The 24,899-nt window shown below is 41.8% G+C and overlaps 1 protein-coding gene across 1 annotated transcript in view; it reads left to right on the top strand.

Annotated features, from left to right (window-relative positions):
- LOC138746180 (amphoterin-induced protein 2-like) overlaps positions 1-24,899 on the top strand; it is a 159,624-nt gene that overhangs the window by 78,789 nt on the left and 55,936 nt on the right. Inside the window, exon 3 of the mRNA XM_069904155.1 lies at positions 12,243-13,911. The gene's annotated coding sequence lies outside the window, so the exon portion shown is untranslated. The remainder of the gene's footprint in view (positions 1-12,242; positions 13,912-24,899) is intronic.

Here is a 24,899-nt window from a genome sequence, read left to right as displayed (position 1 = left end):
TAAAAACATGCAAAAATCTCAACTTTCACCCAAAGTTATATACAACAAGCTCTTATGATCTAGAAGAAAAGTTTGCCAAAATTTGAGATCCAAGCCATCCATTTGACCTGTTATTTGCAGGTTTGATGGTTCACTTTATTTCCACTGAACCAGACTAAGTATAAAGGAAATGAAGCTGCTGAACTTGGTTCCCTGTTGATGATGCCTTTACGAATTAGTTGTGCCTGTCATGTGATATACTTTAAATTATTTAGTGGACAACCCATCAGTATTGATGTCATAATTTTTTCTGTTAGTAAATATGGGGTCAGGGTCAAAGAAAGATTTTGCAAATGATAATAAGAGAGGCTCAAATCTTGAGGAATTTATTTTGTCAAATATATAAAGTGAATATACAAACTTGAAAAAAGATTTAAGATAGGTATATTATCTTTGGCTTGGCTTCGCGGACTAAGAGCTGCAGGCTCGTTTGTGGCTGACAAGTCCGATGGGGGACAGGCAGACACGATTGCAGCAGTTGCAAGGGAAAATTGGTTGGTTGGGGTTGGGTGTTGGGTTTTTCCTCCTTTGTCTTTTGTCAGTGAGGTGGGCTCTGCGGTCTTCTTCAAAGGAGGTTGCTGCCCGCCGAACTGTGAGGCGCCAAGATGCATGGTTTGAGGCGATATCAGCCCACTGGCGGTGGTCAATGTGGCAAGCACCAAGAGATTTCTTTAGGCAGTCCTTGTACCTCTTCTTTGGTGCATCTCTGTCTCGGTGGCCAGTGGAGAGCTTGCCATATAACACGATCTTGGGAAGGCGATGGTCCTCCATTCTGGAGACGTGACCTACCCAGTGCAGTTGGATCTTCAGCAGCGTGGATTCGATGCAGTCAGCCTCTGCCATCTCGAGTACTTCGATGTTGGTGATGAAGTTGCTCCAATGAATGTTGAGGATGGAGCGGAGACAACGCTGGTGGAAACGTTCTAGGAGCCATAGGTGATGCCGGTAGAGGACCCATGATTCGGAGCCGAACAGGAGTGTGGGTATGACAACAGCTGTTTACGCTAATCTTTGCGAGGTTTTTCAGTTGGTTGTTTTTCCAGACTCTTTTGTGTAGTCTTCTAAAGGCGCTATTTGCCTTGGCGAGTCTGTTATATATCTCATTGTCGATCCATGCATCCGATGAAATGGTGCAGCCAAGATAGGTAAACTGGTTGACTGTTTTGAGTTCAGTGTGCCCGATGGAGATGTGGGGGTGCTGGTAGTCATGGTGGGGAGCTGGCTGATGGAGGACCTCAGTTTTCTTCAGGCTGACTTCCAAGCCAAACATTTTGGCAGTTTCCACAAAACAGAATGTCAAGCGCTGAAGAGCTGGCTCTGAATGGGCAACTAAAGCGGCATCATCTGCAAAGAGTAGTTCACGGACAAGTTGCTCTTGTGTCTTGGTGTGAGCTTGCAGGCACCTCAGATTGAAGAGACTGACATCCATGCGGTACTGGATGTAAACAGCGTCTTCATTGTTGAGGAACAGTCCAGTCCAGGAGCAGTAAAGCCCCCAGAAAGAGGTTCAATGTTGGAAACTTGCAGTCAGACGAAGTGAGAGGAAACTTCCAGGCAAACCTCAAAGCAAAGCTCGAGGATGCAATCCGCCTCACAGACTCATCCCCTGAAACCCTCTGGGATCAGCTGAAGACTGCCATACTGCAATCCACTGAAGAGGTACTGGGCTTCTCCTTCAGGAAAAACGAGGACTGGCTTGGCGAAAACAACCAGGAAATCCAGGACCTGCTGGCAAAGAAGCGAGCTGCCCACCTGGCTCACCTTGCAAAGCCGTCCTGGCCAGAGAAGAAACGAGCCTTCCGTCGTGCATGCAGCCATCTTCAGCGCAAACTCCGGGAGATCCAAAATGAGTGGTGGACTAGCCACGCCAAACGAACCCAGCTCAGCGCGGACAATGGCAACTTCAGGGGTTTTTACGAGGCTGTAAAGGCTGTGTAGGGCCCCTCACCCCAAGTCCAAAGCCCGCTGCGCAGATCAGACGGCAAAGTCCTCCTCAGCAACAAGATCTCCATCCTCAACCGATGGTCAGAACTCTTCCAATCTCTTTTCAGTGCCAACCGCTCAGTCCAAGAATCTGCCCTGCTCCAGCTCCCTCAACAGCCCTTAAAGCTAGAGCTGGATGAGGTCCTCACCTGGGAAGAGACATATAAGGCAATTGAACAACTGAAAAGTGGCAAAGCAGCAGGTATGGATGGAATCCCCCCAGAGGTCTGGAAGGCTGGCGGCAAAACTCTGCATGCCAAACTGCATGAGTTTTTCAAGCTCTGCTGGGACCAAGGAAAGCTGCCTCAGGACCTTCGTGATGCCATTATCATCACCCTGTACATAAACAAAGGCGAGAAATCAGACTGCTCAAACTACAGGGGAATCACGCTGCTCTCCATTGCAGGCAAAATCTTCGCTAGGATTCTCCTAAATAGAATAATACCTAGTGTCGCCGAAAATGTCCTCCCAGAATCACAGTGCAGCTTTCGCGCAGAGGAACTACTGAATGGTCTTTGCCCTCAGACAGCTCCAAGAAAAGTGCAGAGAACAAAACAAAGGACTCTGCATCACCTTTGTTGACCTCACCAAAGCCTTCGACACCGTGAGTAGGAAAGGGCTTTGGCAAATACTAGAGCACCTCGGATGCCCCCCAAAGTTATCCAACTGCACGAAAACCAACAAGATCAGGTCAGGTACAGCAATGAGCTCTCTAAACCCTTCCCCATTAACAATGGCGTGAGGCAAGGCTGCATTCTCGCACCAACCTTCTTTTCAATCTTCTTCAGCATGATGCTGAAACAAGCCATGAAAGACCTCAACAAAAAAGGTATATTATAATTAACTAATGATAGATGGTATGGAACAAAATTAATACCTTTATGGGTTGGTTTTATGACATTACCTTTCAAATTTAGCTTTGAAACTTCTTAATCAATTACAAGAGAGAGAGTAAAAAAGGTTGTTTTAAATTTAGACTTACTGCACAGTCACAGGTCATTTCAGCCCATGAGCCCGTGCTGCCCAATTGGCCTATCACCCCTGATATGTTATTAAACAGTGGGGGAAAAAAACTGAAACCCATGGAAAACCCACGTACAAACCCCTTACAGACAACATAGGATTCGAACCCCTGTCCCGGTCGCTTGTGCCATACCAGCATCGCACGAACCGTGCCGCTCAGATGACCCCAGATTAGTACAATGGCAAAATCTGTAAATGACATAGATCATTAAAAGCTTTGGTTTATGAAGTTACTTACAGTGCCCCAAGGTCACTTCTCTCTATAATTGTACATGTTCAGGTATCAGCTATGCACAAGGTGTAAATAATAGATGAATTGATAAAATTTTGGGTTATTTGACTTGACTGTGACCCTGGAGTGACTTTAACTGAATCAACAGAACTTATTGAGTCATTCCTTGCCTTCGACACTTCTGAAGAATTAAAATCCATGATGCAAGAAGTTTGAACTCAATTTGCCAGTGGCACATCTATTTCATAGCAACTCTGGAATTGTAAATCATTCTCCCATTTATACACTTTATTGTGTAAGTAAAGAAAATAAATAGCTGTTTGAGCTTTCTCCTTTATAAAATATACTTTACTCAACAAGACATAGATGTGAGATTAAATTTTGCTCAGATTGTTAGCAATGTGACAAGCCACAAATTAGATGACTTTGTACTGGGAGTAAAGTTGCATTTTTTAATCAATGCCTTCAATTGCTGTTAACCTGGATGTTAACTTCAACATCTGATGTGTCCGTGCAAGTCACACTTCTAGGTCCTATAGAAGATAAGGCAGAGAGACCATCATCCAAAAACCGATCACTCACAATCACCATTATCAACAACAAAAGTCCTGAACGTTGACAAGTTTATCACTAAAAGAAAATGTGATTTTAAAAGGCTGATATGTAATTCTAACATGTTACTGCTTTGCATTTGTCAACAGTGCACAGGAACATATTAATGGCCTTGATTGCAGATGAAGTAAATTTGTTTTGCCGAATTACTCGATTGCGTGTTCATTAAATTAATCACGGAAACAAATAAGATTCAAACTGTTCCACCAGCATCTATAATTTCACTCCTTAAGATCACAATTTCAATGATGTCTGCAGAAGTAATGAAAGATTTCAGTACACCTGCAAGGGTAAATTAGTGGGCTGTTTAATGAAATCGATCTAAGTTTAACTAATATTCTCAGTGATTTAACAATATTATGTTCATTTAGCAACATTTAAAAACATGCAAAAATCACAACTTTCACCCGAAACAACACACCACAACCAGCTCTGTGAACTGGAAGATATTGAGATCCAAGCTGTTAAATTGACCTGTTCTTGCAGGTTTGATAAGGGTCACTTTATTGAACCAGACTAAATATCTAGCTCCCTGTTGACAATGCCTTTACAAATTAATTATGCCTGTCATGTGATGTATTTTAAATTATTCAGTGAACAACTCATTAGTATTAATGTCATAATTTTTTTCTGTTAGTAATTATGGTGCCAGGATCAAAGAAAGATTTTACAAATGATAATAAGAAAGGCTCATATCTGTCGGGAAGTACTGTATTTGGTGGCATATAAGACCCACAGGCCTATAAGACACCCCCCCCCCACCATTTCCCCATTTAGCAGGAAATGTTAAGAATTTTTTTAGTGTATTTACAGATAGACATTTAATGTTATGGTGAAACTCCAACTTTGCATAGCCTGATTTAGTGGAAATTCACATATAATGTGATCAACCTGCTCCGTCCATCCAGCTCCTGAAGTATATAGTCTGGCCCTCAGCTGCCATCACTCACTGTGGCAACCGCTCCCACTTCCGGGGTTTTTGGCAGGCCAGAGAGTCATGGAGCACGGTGCCATAGAACTCCGGCAGCCAGTTGCCCCGCAGGTCAGCCAGAGATGTGAACAATGGTGGCCTCTGGTCAAAGCTGAGAGCCAGGCGGGTCCACAGCAGCCAGCACAGGCGGCAGTCACAGCATGGCAAGTTGTTGTCGAGGCATAGCATGGGCGGGCTGCGTACCTGCTGCAGTGCGCTCTCTTCCGATGTAGCTAGCTCCCTCAGCTTGTACAGCTGCTGAAGGTTTTGGTCCTGCTGATGCCCAGGTAACGCCGCCAGACTGTGACCAGGTTGTGCAGGCAGGATGGAGATTTGACCGAAAGGGAGGAGAGGCAGGTTGAACAAGTTGCCGAAAGCACCCAGGTCCACGCTGCCTCTGATGTTCTTGCGGTGTATGTAAGTAACCCTGATTTAGTGCAAACCCGCTTTTCTCGTGATGACGTTTTATGGACCCAAACGCTCATGTTACAATAGGATTTCACTCTATTCAAATACATAGCTACATTATAGCAAAAATAAAACCTGGGGGGGAGTGGGGCAGCCGGACCAGTGCGGGGTGTGGTCTACCGGGGAGGGAGCGGGGTGGCGGGACCAGCATGGGGACTGACAGCTGGGGGAGGGGGTGGGGGGAATAGGACAGTAGAACCAGCATGGGGACCTGCCACCAGCCCCCAATGATAGATGGACGTGGTGCTAGTGAGCCACACAGCAACACTCACCATTAACACCCTAATTTCAACTTCATGTACAAGACCCAGGGGATATTTCTGAGCCATTTTGGGGCAAAAAAGTGGGTCTTGTATGTTGTCAAATATGGCATATAAAGTGAATATATACTTGAAGGAAGATTTAAGATGGTTATTCAGTAATTAACTAATGGTAGATGGTATGGAGTGAAATTAATACTTTTATTGCTTAGTTTTATAACATTTTCTTACAAATTTAGCTGTGACATTTCTTAATCAATTAAAAGTGAGAAAGCAAGGAAGTTTCATTGGTCCTCATGAACCCAGATTAGTACAATGGCAAAATCTACAAATGACATAGAAGCTTTGGTTTATGAAGCTACTCATGAAATGCCCAAGGACACTTCTCTCTATAATTGTATGTATGTGGTCGGGTATCAGCTGTGAACAAAATGTAAATAATAGATGAAGAACTGTTAAAATTTTGAATCATTTGACCTGACTGTGACACTGGGGTGACTTTAAGAACTAATTGAACCATTCCATGTCTTCAACACTTCTGAAGAATTGAGATCCACTATGTGAGAAGTTGAGCTCAATCTGCCAGTAGCACAGCTGCCTCATAGCAACTCTGGTGTTCTAAGTAATTCTCCACTTTATCATGTCAGGAAAGAAGATAAATATAGAGGAAGTTGTCCAAAGCTCGTAAGACCTATTAGCGAACAATGTACAGAGGATCAACACAGGTCTTGTCCCAAGACCCATTGCTGTGGAATTCTACACCTTGCCATCTGCACTTTAGAACAGTCCTTGCACCATTAACGATCATGACATTTATTCTTCCCCTCTGCAAATGCCCAATGGTGTAATTCAACTGGGAGGAGTACAGAAGAGATTCACGAGGATGTTGCCAGGACTGGAGGCCTTCAGTTATAAAGTGAGGCATTTTTGAAAAGCACATCAGAGGCAGCTTTTTTAAAAAAGGAAAATAGAAGAAGCTACCAATGGACGAGGGAGAGGTAAGTGCACTTCAAACATTTAAAAGGCATTTGAACAGCTACATGGATAGGAAATGTTGAAAGGGAAATGAGAACCAGAATTTATTGTCATGAACAAGTCACAAGATTTATTATTTTGTGGCAGCATTCACAGTGCAAATATTTATTAAAAAAAATACACAAAAAATAAGGCAGTATCTTTGGTTCATTGATTTTTCAGGAAGTACTGCTAAGTGCTCACCTTTAGGTTGCTGTACAATGGTACCAGAGTGAAGAGGGCATGGCCTGGGTGGTGAGAGTTTTTGAGGACAAAGGCTGCTTTCTTAAGAAACTGCCTCTTGTAGATGCTCTTGATGGATTGAAGTCTGGTGCCTGTGATGTTGTTGGCTGAGTTAATAACCCTCTGAAGTTTTTTTTCTCATCATGAGGGTTGGCACCTCCAAAGCAGCCAGGGATGCAACTAGCCAGAATGTTCTCCATGGCACACCTGGAGAAGTTCTTGAGAGTCTTCAGTGACATACCAGATCTCTTCAAACGCCTCACAAAGTATAGCCACTGGTGAGCCTTCTTCATGTTTTCATTGACATGGAGGCTCCAGAAATTGAAGTTCTAAGCCATCAAAGAGGACTGACTCATGTTCTGATTTTTTTCCTGAAGTCCACAATCAGCTCCTTGGTTTTTCTAATGTTGAGTGCAGCTTGTTGATGTGACACCACTCAATGAGCTTGTATATCTCCCTCCTATACACTTACTCATTGGCTTCTGTGATTTTGCTGATAACTGCGGTGTCATCGCAAATTTGTAGATATTATTGGAATTGTGCCTGGCCACACAGTCATGGGTGTATAGTGAGTAGAGCAGTGGGCTAAGCATGCATCCTTGAGGTGTGCTTATGTTGATAGTCAGTAAGGAGGAGACATTGTTCCAATTCATACTGTTTATGGTCTTCCAATGAGGAAGTCAAGGATACAGTTGCAGAGGGGGGTGCAAAGGCCCAGGATTTGAACCCAATACAGGCAAATTGAACTAGCTCAGATAAGTACCTTGGTCAGCATGGACAAGTTGGCTGCTAACACTGGAGTGGAATTGTGATTGAATGGTGAGCGTTATTGGTATGAAAATGGGGACAGGTATTGGGATTGCCATCAGGCTGGGATACTGTAGTAAGTGGGCCTGAGATGCACCCACAGTGAATTCTCATTCTAAAGGACACACACCTATATGTGGTTCCAAGACACTGCAAGCAACAGTGGGGCAACCTCGTATTCAATCTGATAGCTTATATGACACAAACAAACAATTTAATGAGCTGGAAAAGAGCATTCACTAATACAGCTGGATTTTATTATGCTTATCCAAGTACAGTTAAACCCCCGTTATCCAGAATTCAAACAACCAGCAGCCTCAAGCAACTGGCAAATTCACCTATCCAGCATGTTTCAATCCCCATAGATGCTGGATATCAGGGATATTACTGTACTGAGTGTATTACTGCAAACAATTCACGTAGGACCTATAAGGTACTTTGCTGATTCCTTTAATAACATAGACTGATAAATTTCATCGTGGTCCCTGGATGATATTGATGGAACAAGTTAATTTGGATAAATTATTAAGTAGAAAATACCTGAAATATTCAACGAGTCACAAAGAGAAATGGAGTTAATGTTCAGGTTGATGGCCATCAATCTGAAAATAAATTTGAGAGCTGTTAAAGACAAACTTAAGGAAGAGATGACTAACTTCAAGCCCTTGCCATTTTTTTGGTTAAAAAATCAACAAATGACTGAAATTTAGCAGGTGAAGCAGCATCTGTGGAGGGAAAGGGCATTTGGGTTGAGTCCTTCCCTGCATCAGAGCTGAGAATGGAGAAAATTCAGTTTGTTTGAAAGTCCCAACATTTTCTGATATCAAACTATGTGCAAACCGTATATATTATTATATTATGGGAAGGGATAAGAACGGTGGAGGTGACCTTTCTCAGAAGAGAGTGGTTAGCACCTGGAATGCATTGCCTGAGAGAGTGGCTGAAGCTGGGTCGCTGAGTTCATTTAAGAAGAGCCTAGATACATGAATCATTAGTTACAGAAGGCAATGGACCAAGTGCTGGAAGATAAGACTAATATCTGAAGGTTGTCGAAGGTTACAAGAGGATACAAACAGGATGCAGAGTTGGGCAGAAAAATGACAGATGGATTTCAATTCAGATATGTGGGAAGTAATGCATTTTGGAAGGGCAAGCCAGAAAGCTGAATACAGGGTTAATGGTCGGTACTTAAAAGTGTGGATGAACAGAGGGGCCTTGGGGTTCAAATCCATACATTATTCAAGATCACTGCACAGATTGAGTTAAGAAGGCCTATGGGATTCAGGGCTTCATTAATAGGGTGATTGAGTTCAGGAGCAGAGAGGCCGTGTTGCAACTCTACAAATCTCTGGTAAGACCACACTTAGAGTATTATATTCAGTTCTGGTCACCTACAAAGGATTATATGAAGGATGTGGGATCTAGGGAGAGGGTGCCGAGTAGATTTACCAGGACGTTACTTGGATTGGAAAACAAGTCTTCTGAGGTAAGGTTAGCAGAGCTGGGAATTTTCCCTTTGGAGTGTAGAAGGAAGAAAAGAGACTTGGTAGAGGTCTACGAGATTATGAGAGGCATAGATGGGGTGGGCAGCCAGCACCTGTTTCTCAGGGCAGGAACAGCAAACAACAGAGAACATGTGTACAAAGTTAAAAGAGGGAAGTTTAGGGGAGATATCAAGGGTAAGTTTTTTTACACAGAGAGTTACTGGTGCCTGGATTGACTTCCCAGAGGCATTTAAGAGACTCTTAGACAGACACATGGATGAAAGAAAAATAGAGGGTTATGGGTTAGGAAGGGTTTCATATATTTTTTTCTTTTTTTAGGAAGGAATATATGGGTCGGCAAAACAGAGGGCCAATGGGACTGTGCTGTATTGTTCTATGTTCTAAATGGGTTGAGAGGGAAAATACATCATCCATGGCTCAAATCCAGAAGAGACTTGATGGGCCAGATGGTCTAATTCCACTCCTATAGTTTTCCAACCAACTTGTCCATGCCAAACAAGCTAGTCCCATTTCCTTACATTCAAACCATATCCCTCTCAACCATCCCTATTCATGTCACCATTGTCCCCACTTCTACCACTTTCTCTGGCTGCTTATACTATATGCCCAGCATATAGAAATATGCCCTGATGCTTTTCACATTCCTTTTTTCCTCTTACCTTAAATCTATACCCTTTCGTTTCAGATTTGCTTATTTTGGGTAAAAGGCATTGACTATTTACATTATCTATGCGCTTCTTTATTTTATGAACTCCCATAAGGTCCCCCTGGCCTTTGCCTTCTCCACTCCAGGGAGAAAAGTCCAAGCTCATCCAGACACCTATAATTCAAGCTTCCCAGCCCCGGTTTCCATGCTGTACAATCCTATGAATCGATATTAAGTACATGAACAAAAATGGAACTTCATTTCAAATGATAGCAGAGAATCCATATTGAGAAAGAAAACAAATCTGAGCAATTTGCTAATCTGAAAGATGGAGACAAATATAATTTTAAAAATTCTTTAACTGGTCATGCAGGCATTGAGGCAGCATCAATGGGACAATCAATCATTCCAGGTATTCAACATGAGAGAAGCAGTCCAACACCTTCAAGTTCAACTTTGTTTAACTGTACATATATGAAACAATGTTTCTCCAGACCATAGTGTAGGCACGTACACACACAATGCACTGTACACAACAATCACATATCTATACATAAAAAAAAATGTAAAATAACTCGGTTACAGGATTTTGATATTCCTTGAAGAGCAACTCAGGCTTGAAACATCAGCAATATATCTTTGCTTTCTATGGATGCTGAAAAGACCAGCTGAGACCATCTAGCATTTCGTCGAGTTTTTACGACAATCACAGTGTCTGCAGACTTTCGTGTTTCATGTTGATTCTCCTGTACCTCCTTTTTGATGGTAGTACATCAAAGATCCTGTATGATGGTTGGATAGGGTCCTCAATAATTCTGTGAGCTCTATTCACGATGAACAAAATCTTTCAAGGAAAGGGAGACCTTCGTGATTTTCTTGGCCTTTTTAAGGATCCTCTATATTGACTTCCGGGTCCCATGCTTTGCAGCTACCATCCCCACGATGGTGCAGCCAGACTCTCAATGTGCTCCTGTAAATCATTGTCAAGATGTAGCCTTGCCCTCCTCAACCACCTTCAGAAGTGTTGTTGATGCTCCTGCGCCTTCCTGACAAAAGTGGAGGTGTTGTGAGTCCAGGATAGGTCATCTATTATGTGCACACCTAAGAATTCTGTGCTCTCCACTATCTCTATGAAGGAGAGTGGGTGATATAGAACATAAAACAGACCACTACAGCATAGGGCAGGTGTTTTGGCCCATGATGTTATGCCAATCTGTATAAATCTACTCCTAAAACTGAACTTTTTCACCTCAAAACCCTCTATTTTTCTTTCATCCAGGTGCCTATCTAAGAGCCTATTAAATGGTCTCTATTGTACCAGCCTCCAGCACCACCCCGGCAATGCATTCCAGACACCCACTACTAAAAAAAACTTATTCTTGATGTCTCCCCTAAACTTGCCTCCCATTGCTTTGTACAGATGTCCTCTGGTGTTTGCTATTCTCACCCTTTGGAAAAGGTGCTGGCTGCTTACCTTATCTATGTCTTTTGTTATCTTGTAGATCACTATTAAGTCATCTGTTATCTTGTAGATCACTATTAAGTCTTCTCTCATCCTTCTTCGCTACAAAGAGAAAAGCCCGAGCTCTGATAACCTTGCCTCCTAAGGGAAATTCTCCAATCCAGGCAACATCCTGGCAAATCTCCTCTGCACCCTCTCCATAGCTTCTACATCCTTCCTGTAACGAGATAACCAGAAATAAACACAAGTGTGGTCTAAACAGAGTTTCACAGAGCTGCAATATTACCTCTCGACTCTTGAAGACAATCCCCTGATTAATGAAGGCCAGCATACTATCGAGCTTCTTAACTACCCTATCGGCCTGCATGGAAAACTTGTGAGATCTGTGGATTTGGACTCCAAGATCCCTCTGTTCTCCCGGGTCCCTCTACCCTCTGTTCCTCTGAAGTCCACAATTAATAAGAGCATTTGAAATGATGTTGACAGAGAACCCATTGCTCAGAGGCTGCAGCGCGAGGAGAACCTGGTGAGAACTGTAGCTTAAACAAGCGTGCCTCAGACATGCATTAAATCATGAAACATCGAGCATGGCATTTGTCAGAAAGCAGAAGACATGGAGGCTGGAGTTCTGAAATATAAACAGAATGCTGGGGAAATAACCAGCGGGTCATGCCGTGTTTGTGGAGGAAGAAATAGAGTTAATCATTCAGGTTAATGACTTGCATTATCCTGCCAAATTTGGCAGATCTCACAAGGCACAGATGGGAAAAGGGAGTCTTGAAAAATGACTATCACCAGTGCTGGGAAACTATGCATAACATTGGTGTCAAAAGTTCCAGCAGAGAAATGGAGAATGGTCCAAGATTCTATAATTATACTGGATATGGATCTTTTAGATCATGCACTATTTGCACAGTGGCAGTAACATGTCTAACTATATGCACTGACTTATCATGCGCCCTTCTGTTCTTTTTACAGATATGTCACAACCCCAGTAGCTTCATGCTGGATACTGTCACCAACACATCTCTCTCCAACACTCTTTCATCAATATTTCAAATATGCATTGGCACAGAAATATAAGCTCTAGAGGGTTCTATTGATTTAAGAGAGAGATTAGAGGGCGAATCATTTGTCCTGGGTGTTGCTCAGCTTTGAAGAGAGAACAAGAAAAGCATATTAGAGAATGGAAAACACAAGCTTCATGAACAGGCAAAGGATCCAGGAGATCAATGTTTAATTCATGTCGAGATTTTCCAAGGCTGGAGGGTCGCCCATGCTCATCGACAATCCACGGAGATCACCCTTCAGTAATGCTCCGAGTGACACTTTCTCCATGAAAATAGTGCCAGGAACAGTGGCACGGGCAGCACAGCGCACCAATGGCTGGATGTTCAAGGTGTCTGTGCAAGAAGGTAAAACACGAAAATCTGTAGACACCGTGGTTGAAGTAAAAATACTGGAGAAACTCATCTGGTCAAACAATGTCCTTTATATAGCAAAGATAAAAGTACATAACCAACGTTTCGGGCTTGAGCCCTTCATCAAGGTCTGTGCAACCCTGCCCTAGAAAATGCTGAAATACAATGACAGCTAGGTAAACCACACCCACGAGTTTAGCCAACTGTCCAAAGTGCAAAGGGCTCCATATTTCTGAATGTCTGTTACAAAAAAACATTAAAAAAGTAATTAGCGTACACACTGTAAGTTAACAATTAAAAAAATATAAATATCTTTAAAATATCTTCCAGCTCCAAATCCCCAATGGAGGAATAAAGGCAATGAACTCTTGCAAACCTGGCTGATGCCTAGACCAATGGTTTACTGCTACCCCAGGGTCCAGGACAAATGTTGATCTTCAGTGTTAAATTTGCATATTTTCCCAGTGACATCATGTATTATGTCCAGGGGATCCAGTGTCTTCCTACGTCACAAATATGGAAAAAAAATGAGAGTGCCACAGGATCAGCTGGAACGGCAGTGCTGTCGAGAGCAAGGAGTGAAGTCTCAACGCCCCCGACCCCCCCATGATAATGAAGGCCAGCATACCATGGGGTCCAACTGCCCAATCCTACTGCCATCAGTTCTAATCAGGCTTTAAACAGCCTGTTAAAGGAGCAGATAATGATTTATTTTAAAATATAGCAGCAGCCATGAGGGGTTGCAGAGACCGGTGAAGTGGAACATGTGAAAAGGAGAGGAGATTGACCCATGGGACACTGACCTTTGCAGCAGACCCACAAGGGGCTCTGAGGCTGAGCTGCAGAGACTGCGGGAGCACAGGAGGCGAATCCACGAACACTCAGTCACTCTGAAGGGACTCGCTTCTGCTTCTCTTTTTCTGGTGAAGGGGCACCGGCAATTTCTGCTGATGGCAAATCTTTGTCTGCCTTACGGTAGACTAAAGGAAATTCCATGTACTATCACATTTTCTATTTTACTACGTGACAACAAAATAATCTTGAATGTTCTGATTGGTTAATTGGCTGTTGTAAATTAACCCTCATCTGGCAAAAGAACTAAAGCTGAATTAAAGGGCATGTGAGAAAGAATAAGGACTACAGAAGAAAAGGAAAGGTGGATGAAAGCATTTGGGATGCTCTACTGAAAGCACTGGGCTCAATAGCCTTCTTCTCTGCTGTAATAAGTGAGTAAGGTGGCACAGATTCAACAGACAAATTCCTCATTATTGGTGCTTTGCTGTACTAACCCTGGGGCATATGTGAAGGATCATCCAGGTAATGGGGTGAGATCTCAATCAGCAGTCGACTCTCTTGGACTTTTCTTTGTTTAATGCAGTCATGCAGTGCAGTTACAGGCCATTTTGGCCCACAAGTCCATGCTGCCCAATTACGCCCAATTGACCTACAACCCCGGTACACTTTGAATGGTGGGAGGAAACCGGATCCCCTGGGGAAAACCCACTTAGATAAGGGCAGAACATACAAACTCCTTACAGACAGGGTGGGATTTGAACCCCTTCTTCTTCAGCCAATTCCCTTTATCTGATACACAAACTTATGGGAAGTCATTTGCCTCCATAGAGGATCGAGGAGCTCCCGGGACATTCAACTGCATGGGTTTTATATGCCCCAACACTATCTGACATCAACCAATCACAAAACAATCTCCTCCTAAGTGGCAAACATTATCCCATCAGCATTAAACTACGCAATGTCCGTCTACATGTGGCATGATTTCATGGAGCAATCACAGAGACATGTTCCCCCTCCCCTCAGGTATTTTTACAGTTTTGGTTCCCCTAATTCTTATAAGTCACATGATTTCTGAGAAATCGTGGCCAGTGGAATCCTATCAGCGAGGTGGTCATTGCCAGACAACACACATCCTGGCCCTCTCCACTGTCCTTGGGTATCTGCAACCGTCCCAGCATAAGCATAAATCAAGATGTATTAATGTATTAATATTGTTGTTAATTAATTAATGTGTTTGATGTATTAATCAACATCAATTTAAACTAGAAAGACCATACATAGTTGTCAAAAACCTAGTGAGTACTAGAGGAGCTTGATGTCCTGGGCACACCTACATAGGAATAGAAAGATTACATGAAAAGCAGGGGTTTCCAGGTGGACCGACCAACTTCTGTCAGGAAAATCTGCAAAACCCTTTAGTGCAATCAATTGGAAATATTATATGTTTTAATTGAGGGTGGCAAGATTAGCGTAGCGGTAGGCGCAACGCAGTTAAAGTGCCAGTGACTGGGTTCGAAACTGGTGCTGTCTACAAGGAATTTTTGTGTTCTCCCTGTGTCTGCGTGGGTTTCCTCCGGGCACACCGATTTCCTCCCACCTTTCAAAACGTACAGGAGTTGTAGGTCAATTGGGTGTAATTGGGCAGCATGGGGCTCATGGACTGGAATGGCCTGTTTCCATGCTGTATGTCTAAATTTAAATTAAATTAAAATTCACACAATTTTATACTACTTCAGAGGAATTTGAAAGGGTGAAATTTTAAAAAGCAAGAGGTAAAATTCAGCTTGACTGAGAAGAGAGGATTGATGGATCACTTACAATTAGGATAACATTTGGGATTACAACCAGTTTTCTGTCTCATTAAACTTCATCCACATACCCACCCCTATAGCTTCCGGCAGCTCATTCCGTAGATGCACCATCCCCTGTGTTTATATAAAAAAAACAGTTGTCGGCTTATAGAATAGCCCCCACAACATAATCACCACTATATTTCTTCACAATTCTAAACAGAGAGGTTTTGTCCATGAGTACTCCAGGACTTTTGCAAGTTCAATGTTTGCTGGATGGTTGTCCACCCCAACTTCCATTCTATTCACCACCATTTACCTCCTGTTTTAATTCATAGAACCAATTTGGCACATAAACGAATGGGCAAAGAAAGGATGAGGTGAGGGGTGGGGGGGGGTCCTAACTTTAGTTCACTATACCTGCTTTCTATAATTTCTATGTCAACCTCATTCTGAGTTAAAAAAAAAAATGCCTCAATAAACGTGCTTAGCAATCAATGCCAGAAATTTCTTCCCTGCCAATAGTTTTACACATGCTCTCCAAACACATCAATGTAATGCGGTACTGGCAGAGTACCATTCACTAACAATGCCAGGCAGGTTCATTTATTGTAAATGGGGAATGAATCTCAAGGCTATGCCATGAGATGGGTAATATTTATTTTCTTCCCAGCTCACATCCAAGGACCATTAGTCACCAGCCAGATGAAGCAGCAATTCACTTTCACATCTCCCAGTTTAATGCATTGTATTCATGCATTATGTTCATGATACCATCGAGGATGAGATTTAAATGTATTATTTATTATTGTCACATGCACCAGATACGGTGAAAAGCTTTCTCTTGCCTCCCATTCAAAGGTGAGCAAAGAGTCATCGTGCTTCAGCGGTGTTTTGCAAAGAATGAGAGGAAAAGAAGGCAAGGCAGAAAGCAAATGGCTGAGGATGACCCTGCCCCATTACATCATCACACACGCCATCTCCTCTGACGTTGTCTGTGGCTCTGAACATGGAGCTTGAGGCCCACATCTCGGCTGCCTGCTCTCCACTGGGCCCTAGTCCCGATTTTCCAAAGCTGTCAAAAGCCGTTGGCCCCTGTGTCCTGGCAAGAAGCCTACTCTCCATTGAATCTCCTTGACCCTTGGTCCTTATCCCTCGACACTGAGAAACCAAATGCATATTGGGTGAGTTTGCATGATGCTTTTGTTTAACCCATACAGGTCTACCCTAAGCTTTCCTCTCATCTCCAATGCTATTTTTCTTCTTTCTTTTCTCACTTACAACTGACAATTTTCACTCTTGACCAAATGGTTTTTTTTCTAGTACTTAGTCTGAGTGCAAATTCATTTTTAGTGTGGTCACCTGTTTTGTCATTCATCCACTGAGTACACACCAAAGCAATCATCTTCTAAATTAAGGATCCATTTCATTAGTAGCTTCTGAAGTAAACAAACCTACATCACTTTGGCAACATCATGTTCTAGCTGATAAAAAACAAATATTGCAGATAATATAAAATTACTTCTGAACACCAAAATGACCAGCATGAAAAAGGTGATACAAATAGCTACTTACACATAGTAATTGTGTGAGAGCAAGTCTAATGTCTGTTAGATTTGACTTTGGTGAAGTTTTACGGAAATATCTATAGAAATTAATCATTTTATTGCTAAATGATATGTTAATGATGAGAAATACAACTTGTTGTTCCATTACTCCTATAACAAAACAAAATGACTCAAGCACTAAATAATGTGAGAGACACTAATGCAATATAGCCACAGAGAGGAATTAACTTCAATAGCACAATTACATGCGTTAGTATAATCCTATCTATCTAGTTTTCAGGTGAAATTTCTTTCAAACTCAATTGAACTCCTCAGAGTTCTGGACATATGCTCTAATGTGCTTTTTTTTGCCATCAACCTGAACTTAAAATGTTGACAGATATATGCTGATAAATTCTTAATATTTATTTGTCCCAAGGTGTGAACAACATTGACAACGCCAACATTTATTTTTGTTGCTGGTCATTCTGAGTCTCCGGTTACACGTCCTTTCAAAACCCCCTTCCCATTCCTACACTAACTTGTCTATCTTCTCTTCTTCCAAAGTGAGGCCCAATGTATGCTAGAAGAAAAAAATGTACGTACACACACACACACATACAGTAAAATCTTCGGTATAAATGTACTTGCCGGTTGCTATAGATTATGTGATGTGATTAGCAAACTAACCACTAGGGGGCATAAATTTCAAATTACAATTAATTTTTGCCTGTTTATTTCCCGTGAATGTTTTGCCAGTTGCTCGAGGCTGCCGGTTGCCTGAATTTCAGAGAACAGATTTTACTACACACACACACACACACACACACACACACACACACACACACACACGTAGAGAGAGACACACACACACGTAGAGAGAGACACACACGTAGAGAGAGAGAGACACACACACACACACACACACACACACACACACACACACACACACACACACACACACACCATCATCGCTCCTCATTCCACCAATCATCTTCTAGCCGCAAATAATTCCTGTTCTCTGACAGATGCTGGCTGACCCATTGGATACCTCCAGCGGTTTCTTTTTGCTCCACATTCCTGCATCTATTCTGTGCTAACTGGCCGGAGGGTTCATAGGCATTCATTCGGAGGCTTCCACCTGCTTCAAAAGGGCATTGATTATCCCAGAGCCCATGAAGAGCAGGGTGAGCTCCCTCAATGACTATTGGCCCAGTAGCCCTCACATCTATGATGATAAAATGATTTAAGAGGTTGGTCATGCCAGAATGAATGCATACCTAAGATCTGGACCCAGACAATTTGCCTGCTGTCACAATCGCTCCACAACAAATGCAATATCTATCAATGGCTCTTTATCACCTAGACTAAAGTAACACATACATCAGGCTACTCTTCATTGACTACAGCTCAGCTTTTAACATTATCATACCCTCAGTGCTGGTCAACAAGCTCCTAAACCCCCTGCTGCAGCTGGATCCTTGACTTCTTCATTGGAAGACCACAGTCAGTACGAATCAGAAATAACATTTCCTCTCACTGATAATCAAGACAGGCACACCTCAAGCCCACTGCTCTACTCACTGTTCACCCGTGACTGTGTGGCGAGGCATAATTTAAATGCCACCTATAAATATGCCAATGACACCACAGCAGAATCACAGATGACAATGAGGAAGCGTACAGGAGGGAGATCGATCAGCTCGTTTAGTTGTGCACAACAACAATCTTGCACTCAACACGAGCTAAAGCAAGGACATGATTGTGGACTTCAGGAAAGGGAAATCAGGAGAACACAAACCAGTCCTCATCAAGAGGTCAGCAGTGGAAGAACCAGTTCCTGGTTAACTTCCTGGGTGTCGACATCTCTGAAGATCTGTCCTGGGATACCCATGTCGATGCAATCATGAAGAAGGCTTGCCAGCGGCTATACTTCATTGGGACTATTGCAAATTGTGCCATGGAAAGTATTCTTACCAGTTGCACCATTTTGGTACGGAGGTTGCAACGCACAAGACAAAAAAAAACTACAGTGAGTTGTGAACTCAGTCAGTGGCATCGTGGGCAGTGTCACCACTCCATTGAGGGTGTCTTCAAGAAAGGATGTCTTAAGAAAACAGCCTCTATCCTCAAGGACCCTCACCACTCAGACTGTGCCTTCTGCTACTATCGGGAAGGAGATGCAGGAGCCTGAAGATGAACACCCAGTGGCACAAGGACAACTTCTTCCCCTCTGCATCAGATTACTGAACGAGCCCCAGACACTACCTCACTGACTCTTACCTTTCTTTCTTTATTTTTAAATGTAATTTTATATTAATATTTGCACTGTGTAATGCTATCACAAAAAAACAAATTTCATGAAATGTTCATGAAAATAAATTCTGATTCTGAAACACTGCCTTATTGTTGCCTCAATTATGGAATTTTCATTAAATAATTATGACAAAGTAATCTTATTACATTGAGATACTAGAAATTCAGTCACAGTCTGGTTCACATTTATTGGATGGCAATACTTTTTCTACCACAGATGCTGCATGGTCTGCTGAGTTCCTCGGATTACCTTCAGATTCCAGCGTCCACAGCCTCCTGTGTGTCTTCTAATTCTAGTTGTTGTTTTGGACTTACTTTCCCCTGATTATATGGACCAATTTGTTTTCCACATGCTTGATGGTTTTTAATAATATCTACACAAGAGGATTAGTAAACAGTCATAGCATTCCTAAATCAACAATTGATTATGTATTCAGAGTGTAAGGATCAAAATGAATTCAATAGGATGTATTTTTTTTTAATGTGGTTCAACTCAGCCGTATCTAATTAACTAAATCTCTGAATTGGAAAGTCCTGAAGTATTTACTTGATTCAAAATGCAGAATTCTTTTAAACGATACAGCACAATATAAGCCCATTCTTGCCATTAAAACATGTTCCTCTCAGTTACACCAATTAACTTGCCAACCCTCTATGTTTTCGAGGAAAGGAGACTGGGGCATCCAAGGAAATCTCATGCAGGTCACAGGGAGAACGTACAAACTCCTGAAAGACAGTGGGTCACTAGCGCTGTAATAGAATTGTGCTAACCACTACGGTAATCGTACTGACCAATTGAAAGCAAAAAAAACACTTTTCTTGAATTTTTTTTAGAACTGTTATTCCCATTTACACATCTTCAAAATGGCCAATTTGAGAGATGTAGATGAATAAAGTAAAACAAAATATGTCTTCAAAATTGGCCTGCACAATAACAGGGAGTGGGGTCCCATAGAGCTGTGAAGATGTTTTCCTCTTCACCGAAAGGAGTTTGGAGTCTCTCTTTCACTGCTCCACTCCTGTTATTGAGAGCCTCTTCATGACAAAGTATGCTGTCATTTTGTTATTTTATGTGCATCGATGCAAATATTACAATTGCAATAGAGAGATATATGTTAAATATATGATACGTGTACAAATATGTTAGCCAAATTTATAGAAGAGCAGTTATACCTTACATTTGTAGAATTTATCAGTACATTGATTTATTAGTGCAGGAAGGTGATATGTGATTTAAGAGAAAGGGCAATTTGTTAATGAATCTATTGGCAATTTGAAAACAAAATTAGCGTTAACCAGTCAAAGCATTTTGGATTGCAACAATGCAATGGACTCCCTACAAATATTGTCCTTTGACAATTATACAAAAGGTCACTTAATTACAATAACTCAATAATGTCCTATTGAACAAATCCTCTGAATGACTCGATGTTTCCAAACAAGAGGAGCACAAGGGAAGAAACTTAACTCACGATTTAAATTTTAAATATTTTCTTTAGCAATTCATTGGTAATTGGTTTGTGGCCATCTCATTAAGGTAAGCACTGCATTCGGAGGCTTTGGATGTTTGGTAAAGAAGGGTGACATTGAGTGAATATACTTTTTTTTCCAAAAGGCACTCCAGAATTACCCAACAACAAAGCGTATCCTTCATACTGTTTCATTCCATTAAAAGACCTGCATGGAGCCATCAATGAGAGACTACAGATTTGGCATTAAGTTATCATGGCCCAATGACTTAAAGAAATGACTGCATTATTTAAATCACAATCTCCCGCAGAACATAGATGAGATGAAGCGCATAAATTGCCATGCCGTTAATTTATTGTGGTCGGTTCCTGAAAGAGCTCTTTGAATTCTGCAGCTCTTCTTCCATTGTTCAAATCATTTTTCAGGATAAATAAAGGAAGATTTCCATCATAATTCTTCATACACTGGTTGCATTTTGTCCAGACAATTTTGTATCAGGAGAGATTAGCCACAAGATTGTAATTTTTAATCATATTAAACAATAATGATAATTGAAGTATGGAGCTGCCTTTGTAATGATCAAAGAACTGGGACTAAATTTTATTCATGCTCAGTTTTTATTCAAAATGAAAAATTCAAAGACTGTGTCTGTATATTCTTTATTAATAATCAAGATGCCCGCAACTTGATTTTTAAGACATTTTGCTTTAGTGGTGAATAAGAAGATTTAAATAATACCAAAGTTCAATTAATGAATTATTTTTACTCAGAATCTGAATCAGAATTTATTGACATGAACAAGTCATGAAATTCGGTGTTTTGGAGCAGCGTCAGAATGCAAACACTCATAACCATCTTACAGCATTCCTATAAAATTTTTAAAAATTAATTAGTAGTGCACGAAAAGTAAGGTTCATTGATCATTCGGGAATCTGATGGCAGTGGGAAAAAAGCTGTCCTTGTGCCGCTGAGTGCTCGTCTTTAAGCACCTGCACCTTTTCCCCCGACGGTAGCAGAGTGAAGAGAGCATGGCCTAGGTGGTGGGGGTCTTTGAGGATAGAGGCTGATTTTTGAAGCCATCATGTAGATGATGGAGTGAAGTTGTGATGTTGGAGGCCGAGTTAATTCTGGAGTTTATTCTTGCCCTGAGAGTTGATGCCTCCATACCAGGCAATGATGCAACCAGCCTGAATGCTCTCCACGGAACACCTGTAGAAGATTTCAAGACTTTTAGGTGACATACCAAATCTCCTCAAACACCTCACAAAGTATAGCCATTATTTGTGATTGCATCAACGTGGAGGCCCCAGGACAAATCATCAGAGATGTTCACAGCCAAGAATTTGAAGTTCCTGACCCTCTCCACTATTGAACCCTCGATGAGGACTGGGTCATGTTCCCCTGACTTCCTTCTGAAGTTCACAATCATCTCCTTGGTTTTGCTAACATTGAGCGCAAAATTGTTGTCATTACAGCATTCAACGAGTAATTGTAAGAAAGGATTAAATGTGAACCAATCGGCATAATTTGTGATTGGCAGGGACATCAAAAATGGTGGCCTGTGAATAATTTCCTGGAAATTTTTACCATAAAAGATATAATCTGAAGACTGAAACAATAAGCTATTTTGTTTGGACTGAAAATATATAACCAATCTGTCTCAATGGGAATTAGTTGTGAAATTATTTCCAATGTTGTCCCTAATGAGTTGATCATTGAATGTTGTAATTGGAGAGTTGGAGGAATGTTTACTATAATTGCTGCGGATTTGAGGCTCTTACGCCCACATTTTTATAGAGCCATGATTTTTCAATAGCACAGTGCCCTGGTGAATCAGAATGTGTTATGTGTGCATGTGTCAGCTATTTATCAGTGGGCACTTGGCAGTGGTCAGTGCCATCCAGACTTGCTCCAGAGATATGAGAGCAGTGACTGAGGTTGATCCTTCACTTGTGTACATAGAACTGTACTGCTCCAGGTTTTGTCACTGGTGTGAAATGTTGAGCAGTTACCTCATGTGTAAAATAACAATGCTTTTGTGGAACTTAAAATGTGCAAATGGAGTAAATTTTGCATTTGCTCAAATCGGAAAAATAATGGAGCACTGATAACTCATAGCTGGTTAGATAACAATCTTTGAGAGAGGAGCTGAGCTAACGCTCCAAGTCAGAGAGTTTCCAACGGAAACTGGGCAGCTGATTAGGGCAACGCTGATACAGCGCCAGTGACCGGGGCTTGAGTCAGCAAGGAGTATGTACATTCTCCCCTTGTCTGCGTGGGTTTCCTCTGGATGCTCCAGTTTCCTCCCACCATTCAAAATATACTGATGAATGCAGGTCAATTGGTCAGCACAGGCTCGTGGGCTGAAAGGGCCTGTTACCTTGCTGTATGTCTTAAAAAAAACAGTTGCACCAATGTGCTTGGAATATCATTAGTGTCCATTTAAATATCCGTTCCTCTGCCAACATGCCGGAAACAGATTGCTCAGTTTCAGTATCTTTTAGTCCTTTCTCTTTCCTTCTCAATCCATTTCCAGGCCTTCCAGTTTGGTCCAGCCAGGATCTCCGGAATGTGCTCCTTTCGTTGCTCTCTCAAAGGTTTCCCCTTTGTGTCCTCTGGTCCTTCCTCTCCCACCCTGCATCAGTGCCTTATGATCCTTCCTCCTCTGCAATAGGACTGAGCTTTGAGCAAATGATCTTTTGTGCTTCAGAATGACATGGATGGCTGTCGGGTTCTTTCTGATTCCCTGTCATTTTGACAGGGTCTTTATTAATACGAGTGCTTCTTTGCCAAGTCTGATCAGTTGCCAGATTATGCTTATTTCTTGTGTGATACTGAAGAAATCAGGACCCATGCAGCTTTTGAACTATCATTATAATTGTACTCTTTGCAAGGAATCTGAGCTGCATCTGCTCACTGACATTTGTCCAGAAATGGGATTGAAACATACTCGATGCACAAACTCTTTGTTTCCTGAAGGGCTGATGCAAGGACATCCACCTGAAATATTAGTCCTTCTTCTCTCTCCACAGATGCTGCCTAACCTCTTGAGCACCTCCTGCATTTTGTCTCTTTATTTGATCAGCATCTACAAATTCTTGCTTTTAAATGATGTGTAGTGCAAATGCTAAATCAAGGAGCTCAAAAATATTGAAACATTAGTTATAAAATAGTGTGCAGGACCATTGGCTTGTTTTCCACTGCAAACAATGTATTCAGACCCAGTATAATTCTTTGCTGAGTAATCCTCCACCATTGAAGGTTCCACCCCAACAAAGCATAATGCACACTGCATTCTGTGCCTTCTCCCTGAGGAGCAAATAGATATCCTCCCAGAGACATTGCCATTCATAGTCCACGTCTGTGCTGCACTCTGGATGGCCAAGGAATCAAACAATACATTATTTTCTTACTAGTTATATTTCATCCACATAAATATGTGTATACATATAAATGTACACACACATAGGCACACACGGTCATAGACATACACAGTCAGACAGACACATACACACTCATTTTATTCCTGATGAAGGACACAGGCTCAAAATGTTGGTCACCCTTTATTTCCCATGGATGCTGAATGACCTGCTGAGTTCCTCCAGCATATTTATGTATTGCACTCAACTCCAGTATACACACACACACTACAGTAAAACTCCTGTTATCCAGAATTCAAGCAACCAGCAGCCTCCTGCAAAAAAAATTGCAGAAATAGGTAAAAATCTGAATGTTTAAAATTGGCACATCTTAGTAGTCAGTTCCCCAATAATGCAACATGCAATCAGAAAATTCAGTTATCCAGCATCTACTAATCCCTATAGGAGCCAGATACCTTGGGTTTTACTGTATAAATATGCATCTCCAATGAGCATGGTCAATTGGTGCTGCTTTTTGAAGCATCCTAATGTCAGCAAGAAAGGCAGTCTGTTGTACGCTTTTCCTTTTGTGTGTCTGTTGAATGACAGACGTTTTCTGGACTTGGGAGCTCAGGTTAATGTTAGCTGTGGGGCAGAACATGGGAGAACAGCAAACAACCCAATGATAATCATAAGGAGCATTGGGATCAGCCTGACTTCACCTGGAAACAATCACTCGTATTTTTCACTGAAATAGATTATTAATGTGGCTGTAGCGTGAATTTGTGAAGAGTCATGTGGCCTCTCTGTCTGGAATCTGGTGGGAATGTGGATTGTGGAGGGTCATGTGGCCTCACCGTCTGTAACATTGTCAGAAGGTAGATTTTGGAGGGTTGTGTGACCACTCTGTCTGAAACCTGTTCAGAAGTCACATCAC

The sequence above is a fragment of the Narcine bancroftii genome, chromosome 11 (genome assembly GCF_036971445.1).
Source record: "Narcine bancroftii isolate sNarBan1 chromosome 11, sNarBan1.hap1, whole genome shotgun sequence".
NCBI lineage: Eukaryota > Metazoa > Chordata > Chondrichthyes > Torpediniformes > Narcinidae > Narcine > Narcine bancroftii.
Note: the sequence above shows the minus strand (reverse complement) of the source record. Positions and strands in the feature narration are given on the sequence as shown.